Consider the following 8,567-nt stretch of genomic DNA (forward strand, 5'->3'; position numbering starts at 1 on the left):
CTTTGAGCTGTCCATCTTCATCTTCATCTTCTGCCTCCACCAATGGAGGCTGCTTTTGGGGTGGTTCCACACACATTGTACACGACAGAATTCAAAAGTCATGTTAACCAGCTGCTCAACTAGCACTGAGAGATCCTGTTGCACCCTACCCTGTCTAATGTATATATTAGAGGCCTCTGTAAGACTGCTCTAGGGAGAAACAGTAGACCAAGGACTATCAACTCAGTGACTCAGAGCAGTGGAACAAGTGACATAGTACGGGCAGGAGACCGGGAAGGTGCTTGGCTGAACTCCGGGTAAGAAGTCTAGGTAAGGAGGAGGAAAATAACAGCACACCTTGGGAAGCGGATGGAAGAGCTGTCAAATGTTGAGGTGACATCAACGCTCTGCGAGAGGCCACCATTTGCAATGGCGCTGCTGGGCTGGTGCCAACCGTCTGCACCCCTAGTGCTATTTAATGAACGTACGTCAGAAAACAACATGCCACCGATCCCACACATCAAAATGCCGAAAGGAGGAAGCTCTGGGAGCAAACACTTCCTAGGTGGGAAGTCATGACGTTTCCTCAGCATCCCCCGTGTCCTGCTGCAGAAGGGGGCTATGCTGGTCCCCAGGGGAGCCAGCAACATCCACTTAGGAAGCACCTGCTGGCTCCCCTCCAGCATTGGAGGCAGGGCCCCCCCCGGGGCACCCTCACACCTCGCCCCCACAGGCCCGCTCCTGACGGGCCACCAGTCCCCGAGACACCGTCAGACGACAGGGTGCTGGCAGGCCCGTGGCGCGGTAGCCAGGAAGCCGTTGCTTTCAGAGCACGGTGAAGCAGCAGTTTCTTTCAGCCACCTTTTTTTAAAGGACACAGTTTCACGCCAACAGCTGGAGCTGACAGAAGCAGCATGAAAAGTTTCAACCCGAAGACGGCGTGCTGAAAAACGGCCAACTCCAGATTTCCAAACGGGCGAGAAGAGGCAGTCGTTGAATTTCTTCGCAGTTTAAGGTCTATCCTCCCAACAATCTGCTGATGTGCTGAGCTCACCAGAGCCTCCCAAAAGCTTTACTTTATGGCGTCGGGCAGTTTTCCAGGAAAACGCTGTGGTACGCTTCCTGCCTGAAGGCACGGGCACGCATGCAAGGTCCCGGGGGCAAGCCGGGGTGTGAAGGCACAGCGCTGCACCTCCTCTGCCCTAACTGCCCGGCCAAATTCTCTCCTTCCAGCCCAAATGCGGAGCAGCTCGCCCCAACTCACTGCGGAGAAACTCACCGTAGGGCAAGGGCAGGCGGGTGGACAGTTACCGTAGAGGAGGTGACGCATCGTCAACCCACACCCTTGCTTTCCTCACCCGGGCTTGTTTGTGTAACCATACCCACTCGCTCAAAGCCCCGAGGGCCCGGGGGGAAAAGGGTGCTTGCAACACGCTAGGCATGTTATGAAACCCTCCCAGACATTTTGCAAGGCCCATCAATTGTCGGAGGCACTTGGAAAGGAGCCTTGTCTGTGGAGGTAAGAATTTTTAAATCAGGAAAAATGTTGGTGTGAATATTTACGATAGACTGAGTAGTTTATTGTTTGTTACATGTTTGGCTACTAAATAGTACAACTAATTATGTCAAAAATGCTCAGAGTGTGTTTACCTGGTCTACAGTAATGCGTGCCTGGCATGTTTTCATATAGCTATAGCTAATGAAAATAATAACTAATTTTACAGTGAAGCAAAGGAAGAGCAGGTAGGAAGACTTAGAAATTACCAAGCTTTTGAAGAGAGCATGAGGCACTAAAAGGAGGAAGGAGAAGCTCTGTAGGTACCTACACGTTCTCTTTACCAATACAGGGATACTGGCTCACAGCAGAACTACTGACTGGAAAAGGAAACCATGAGATAGAAATTAAACTGGGGAGTGCTCTCTTTACGCTGCAGACCACACACCTTGTCCCCATCACTCATACCTGTCTGTGCCTAAGTACTTAGTAATGACACAATGTTATCCTATTAACTGTCTTAAGATGTCTTAAGATATTGTCTTGAAATCTCATGACAATTACAAATCATTTTGAAGGGAATTAATCTCAAGACAAAAATATATGAAAACACTAAGATAGGACGACTAAGCAAACAACTCACAAAGAAAAAGAAGAGAGGAGATTGCCATATATTTTAAACTAATGATGCTTACTAAACCGGCATCCTTATAATTTTACAGCCACAGCTTCCCTCGTAATCCATCACATTCAGCCCTGATATCCATCTACAGTCTGCTAATTTTTAGAACAATCTTCAGTCTGTACCAGGTAGATGGTTCTTGCATATTAATTCCCATTTTCCATCAACACTTTTACACAGGATGAGATCATGTTTTTAAAAAGAGAGAGCATGTATGAGCAAGAGCAACTTGATTAAAATGGAAAGACATTTTGTTTGTTTACTCAGATCCTCTGCCCAGTCTCCTCTCTCCCATGCCATATCAGCACTTAAATTTTTCCCTGGGACCAGCAAATAACAATTTGATCAGCAAAGTGTCTGTGCTAAAGATTTACTGCGAAACATAGAACATTAAGAGCAGGAAAGGGCTTTTTCCCAGCTCACCCACCACCTAGGTGCTCGTGACTATGATGGGTGCACCTACGCTGTCAAATAATTTACCTCCCTGGTACATTCCCTGGTCCTGGTCCCCTTGTCAGCCATACTGCACATGCATCACTTTGTGCTTGTACTCTCCTCTGGAGGAAACCAACTACTTCCCTCCGAGGAAAAGCCGAGGCGCAGCTTTGTGGATGGACTGCCCTACGGATGGCAGAGCAAGGATGGGACTCTACCAGCTTTGGCTCCTCCCGCCCTACTCTATCCCAGCTAGCCTCCTGCCCTCAGACACCCCCTGTATGCTCCACACCCCACAGCATGCAGCATACCTTTGGCATAATGCTATAAAAACACCAGTCTTGCAGGCAGCAAAGCAGCCCTCACGTTACCTCAGACACTTTGAACTGAAGCCACAAAAATATAATTATGGTCTTGGAGCCATGGGGGCATCGGACCCAGGTCAAGTGTTAGGCAGCACAAACACAGCCAGTTCACTCTAGAGGCGTGTAATCTTGAGAGGTGTGGATGCATATATGAGGATCGCTCCCTGAGGCAGATCCTTCAGCAGTGCAGACTCTATTTTAAACAAGGGGTTTTTTTATTGCGCATTATTTGAGTTGCTGTAGTTACAGTCTTAATATATTTTGAGCATTTCAAACAGCCTGCTCTGGGCTGAAGTTTTCCTTCCATACAAAGCTACTTTTGTTATTCCTTCTGTCATCTCTTCCACAAAACCAGCATGTGGACTTCCTGAGCAGTCTGCAGCAACCTACGTACCGTATTTACATCACCTCTTCCCACTGCCTCAGCAGTCCCATTACTGCATCCTCGGTTATAGAAGAGAAGAGCTTCTCGTCTTCCCTCCATTACAGCATTGTTCAGACCCAAAGTGACTACGAAGTGGCTTGTTACACTGGGGTAACTAAACACCTCTTGTACCTACCTACCTACAGAGGGTTTCCAGAAGTGAAAAACCAGAGCAGACGGATGCATCCTTGAAGGGACATGTGCTTGGGACACAGCTGTTGTATGACTTTCTGCCATGGAAGTGACACAGGGTGTGCGTGTGATTTTTATAGGAAAACTGAGCATCTCAAACTTCTCCCAGGCCCTGGGACTGATGAGTGGCTCTGAGCTCATCCTGGGGCATGGCATTAAGAAGTGGCAGGGAAGCACGCACCCTCTTATGCCAGCGCCCTGCCATCTAATGGCCAGACTTCAGATTCACAGGTGAATCAAGTTTTACCTTTCTGCCTCCACCTTTCTAGATCGTAGAGATAGAAAAGTCTGTTTAAACTACCTTAGGTCACATGTTGTCAGGGCATATGTATTCCTACTGGCTTACTTCGAAGTGTTTTGTCATACATCTTAATAACAGGGTTAATACCTCACCTAAAAGTACCCTTTGTTATAGTTAACTCCACTCTGCCTTACTATGTCAGCCTAAACACTTTCTTTGTTTGGCAAATTCACACCACTTAAATATCTGCAGGCTTCAGCTGTATCTCTCACTCAGCCATTATTTAGCATAATCTTCCCTTTTGTAAATGAATTCCCATGTTCTCCTCTCTGTTTCCTACTGACAACATCTCTCCAGCAAAGACACATCCAGAGCTGGACACAATGTTCCCATTCTAGTCACACCAAAAATCATGAAGAGCTGGTCTGCTGCCTCATCGCTTTGTTCCACGATACATTTGCACACACAAAGACTGCACAGAGCTTTTTCTGAGCTACCTTAACACCGCAAACTTGTCATACTTGTTGTCCACTGCCATACCTACATGTATTTGTTTTTTCAGCCCTACTGCCTTCCCAGTACAATTTATTAATTTCAGGTTATTAAATGTATTTGTTTGCATTTGGCAGTTTGTTGAAGCTCTGAGCAACTGCTCATGAGATGAAATGGTTTCAAGCTTCTGGCTGTCTTGTGCTTCAAACAGCATGCAATTGAAAATACTGCAGTCATTAGTCCTTCAAAACATGTTTTCCTGAGTCTTAACACAGATACACAATGATGCTCTGTAGCCAAATCTTTAATAAACTGAATCTAAGCAGCTTCTGGAGTCTTATTCAAAGTGACCCTTTTCTGCTTTACAAAATCAAAAAGCCCCGCTGTCATAGAAATTATTGCAGTTATTCATTATGTTTCAAGTTAACTTCCTAAGCACCTCTATTAATTGGGAAATAAACTCAATACGGACACTTCACACTGAGAATAGCTGTATTTGAATTATGAGGTTATCTCGTAGATAATCTGGAACCGTAGTGAATAATGGTTTTAGCTGCACCACAAACCCAGCCATTATATAGCTAGTTAAAATCTTAGAATCATAGAATCGTTTAGGTTGGAAAAGACCCTTAAGATCATTGAGTCCAACCATTAACCTAACACTGCAAAGTCCACCACTAAACCCTGTCCCTAAGTGCCACATCTACACCTCTGTTAAATACCTCCAGGGGTGGGGACTCCACCACTTCCCTGGGCAGCCTGTTCCAATGCTTGACAACCCGTTCAGTGAAGAAATTTTTCTTAATATCCAATCCAAACCTCCCCTGGTGCAACTTGAGGCCATTTCCTCTCGTCCTATGACTAGTTACTTGGGAGAAGAGACCGACCCCCACCTCACTACAACCTCCTTGCAGGTAGTTGTAGAGAGCGATAAGGTCTCCCCTCAGCCTCCTTTTCTCCAGGCTGAACAACCCCAGTTCCCTCAGCCGCTCCTCAGAAGACTTGTTCCCTAGACCCTTCACCAGCTTTGTTGCCCTTCTTTGGACACGCTCCAGCACCTCCATGTCTTTCTTGTAGTGGGGGGTCCAAAACTGAACACAGCATTCGAGGAGCGGCCTCACCAGTGCCGAGTACAGGGGGACAATCACTTCTCTAGTCCTGCTGGCCACACTATTTCTGATACAGGCCAGGATGCTGTTGGCCTTCTTGGCCACCTGGGCACACCGCTGGCTCATATTCAGCCGGCTGTTGACCAGCACCCCCAGGTCTTTCTCTGCCGGGCAGCTTTCCAGCCCCTCTTCCCCAAGCCTGCAGCGCTGCGTGGGGTTGTTGTGACCCAAGTGCAGGACCCGGCACTTGGCCTTGTTGAACCTCATACAATTGGCCTCGGCCCATTGATCCAGCCTGTCCAGATCCCTCTGCAGAGCCTCCCTACCCTCGAGCAGATCAACCCTCCTGCTCAACCTGGTGTCATCTGCAAACTTACTGAGGGTGCACTCGATCCCCTCATCCAGATCATTGATAAAGATATTAAACAGAACTGGCCCCAGTACTGAGCCCTGGGGAACACCACTTGTCACCAGCCACCAACTGGATTTAACTCCATTCACCACAACTCTTTGGGCTCATCCATCCAGACAGTTTTTTACCCAGCAAAGACTAAGCCCGTCCACACCATGAGCAGCCAGTTTCTCCAGCAGAATGCTGTGGGAAACGGTGTCAAAGGCTTTACTGAAGTCTAGGTAGACGACATCCACAGCCCTTCCCTCATCCACTAAGCGGATCACCTTGTCACAGAAGGAGATCAGGTTAGTCAAGCAGGACCTGCCTTTCATAAACCCATGCTGGCTGGGACTGATCACCCGGTTGTCCTGTACGTGCCCCATGATGGCACTCAGGATGATCTGCTCCATAACCTTCCCTGGCACCGAGGTTAGACTGACAGCCCTGTAGTTCCCCAGATCCGCCTTCCAGCCCTTCTTGTAGATGGGCGTCACATTTGCTAACTTCCAGTCAACTGGGACCTCCCCACTTAGCCAGGACTGCTGATAAATGATGGAAGGTGGCTTGGTGAGCACTTCCACCAGCTCCCTCAGAACCCTTGGGTGCATCCCATCCAGCCCCATAGACTTGTGTGTATCTGAGTGGTGTAGCAGGTCGCTAACCATTTCCCCTTGGATTATGGAGGCTTCATTCTGCTCCCTGTCTTCCAGCTCAGGGGGCTGGGTACCCAGAGAACAAATGGCCTTACTATTAAAGACTGAGTCCAAGAAGGCATTAAGTACTTCACCCTTCTCCTCATCCTGTGTCACTATGCTTCACCCCACATCTAATAAATGACGGAGATTCTCCTTAGTCCTGCTTTCATTGCTAATGTATTTTTAGATACATTTTTAAATTGTGTTTTACAGCAGTAGCCAGATTAAGTTTTATTTGGACTTTGGCCCTTCTGATTTTCTCCATGCATAACCTCATGACAACCTTGTACTGCTCTTCATGAACAGTAGTATAGAGCTTGATCTACACCAGGCCTGTAGCAGATGCTTGTCACCATTTCACTCTTTGCCTCCTGATGATCTCAGCTAAGGAATTTAAGCACTGTAATAGATTTAATTTTGTATCTTGCTGGCATCATGAACATCTTTGCAGCAACTCCACTTTTTTCCTTTTTATATCTATGAACCAGATTATTATCATTCTATATTAATGCTGCTAAGAGGAGATGCATCATAAATTTCAGTTAACACCTACCACAATCACTTCTCTTTAATTGTACTTCTAGCTCTTGTTTGCACAGGAAAAGAACACAGTCTAACAAAACCAACAAAAATAGCACCTTGGTTTGGTACAAAACCACTTGAGGATATACTGATACACTTTCTAAAACCTACTTTCAAAGGAGGAACACATTTTGTCATTTGATTACCTGGAGACTATTTGAATTAACTGAAGCTTTTTTTGTTGTGTAATTTGAAGACCATTGACAAACTTTGTCAGTTACTACTTTTCGAGAAACTGAACCCCATGTGCTGATCACGAAGTCTAGAAAAAAAATATTATTACAATATTATTGTAAGATGTCCTGCTTTGAGTGTGCTGCTTTTTCTTTTTTTTTTTTTTTTTTTTTTTTTAAATTAGTCAGAAAATCTCATTATTACCATCTGGCCACTGGGTGGCACTTCTACATAGATGGCAGATGTGCCTCAACAAACCCATGTTGCCTGTGATAACCACTCCATTCCTCCCACAGCCAAGTGTTGACATTACATAAGCTCCGCGTCTGCAGTCATATCTGGGAGACAGCCAAAGTTTATTACTAAAAATTGACTTTGCAAAATATTCCTGAAATTTTCCATTGTAATTTTTCTATTCCTAATTTTTTGGAAAAATGAAGCTGTATAAAATAACCTGTCAGTGGAAACCTGATTCTTTCAATACGTGTAAGTATTGACAACTTTTGAGAGATGTGACAGACAAGGTACACAACAATCTTTGTTGCTTTGTATCAATATAAAACAAATCACATCTGACATTGCAGTAGCACCCAGCAAGCCCAAGCAAAGTCAAATTCCAGTTTTGGTGGGCAATGAACAAATACACACCACTAACAATCTCACCCCCACAGATCATTTGTAACTATGCTGCACTGGAGTATCTCACCGAGTGTAGAGCTAATCTTGACATTTATATTCTGGCCTAGCTTTATTTAAAGCATTGTATAAACAATAATCATCACATTGACTTAACCTAACAAAGGTAGTATCTCATTTTATACAGTAAGAAGCTCAAAGAACCAGACGAAGCTGTTTGACTGAGGAGACGGAAAGCCAGCATCACTCATTTCTTTAAACACATGATGCTTTTCTTCCTTTGTTCATACTGACTCACCATGACTTGATGAACAGAAATATCATGTTACCGCATAATTTTGCTACTTTCTGTAGCACTGAGAGATACAGAAAGGTGTTTACAAATTCAGGGATATGAAAATACTTCTGAACATACAGACTCACACTCGCAACATTTTCCCCCCTCCTCTTTTATGTGAGTATTGGCATTTGGTTCAAAGTGATAGTTGGGAAAAATTTAGCAAAGTCTGTGCTCTTTGCTCTCTAAAGTTTGTTGTGAGCATCCAGAAATCTGCCTTAGACTAAAGTTCCATTTTGAAAAAGTCCAATTCATCTGGGCATCTCTAAACGCAGTGCAATTCCAGCGGCGAGCGGGAAAGTCTTTAATTCTTAGAAAAAAGCTTCTGCCCACAA

Source organism: Aquila chrysaetos, chromosome 2 (assembly GCF_900496995.4).
Source record: "Aquila chrysaetos chrysaetos chromosome 2, bAquChr1.4, whole genome shotgun sequence".
NCBI classification, from domain to species: domain Eukaryota; kingdom Metazoa; phylum Chordata; class Aves; order Accipitriformes; family Accipitridae; genus Aquila; species Aquila chrysaetos.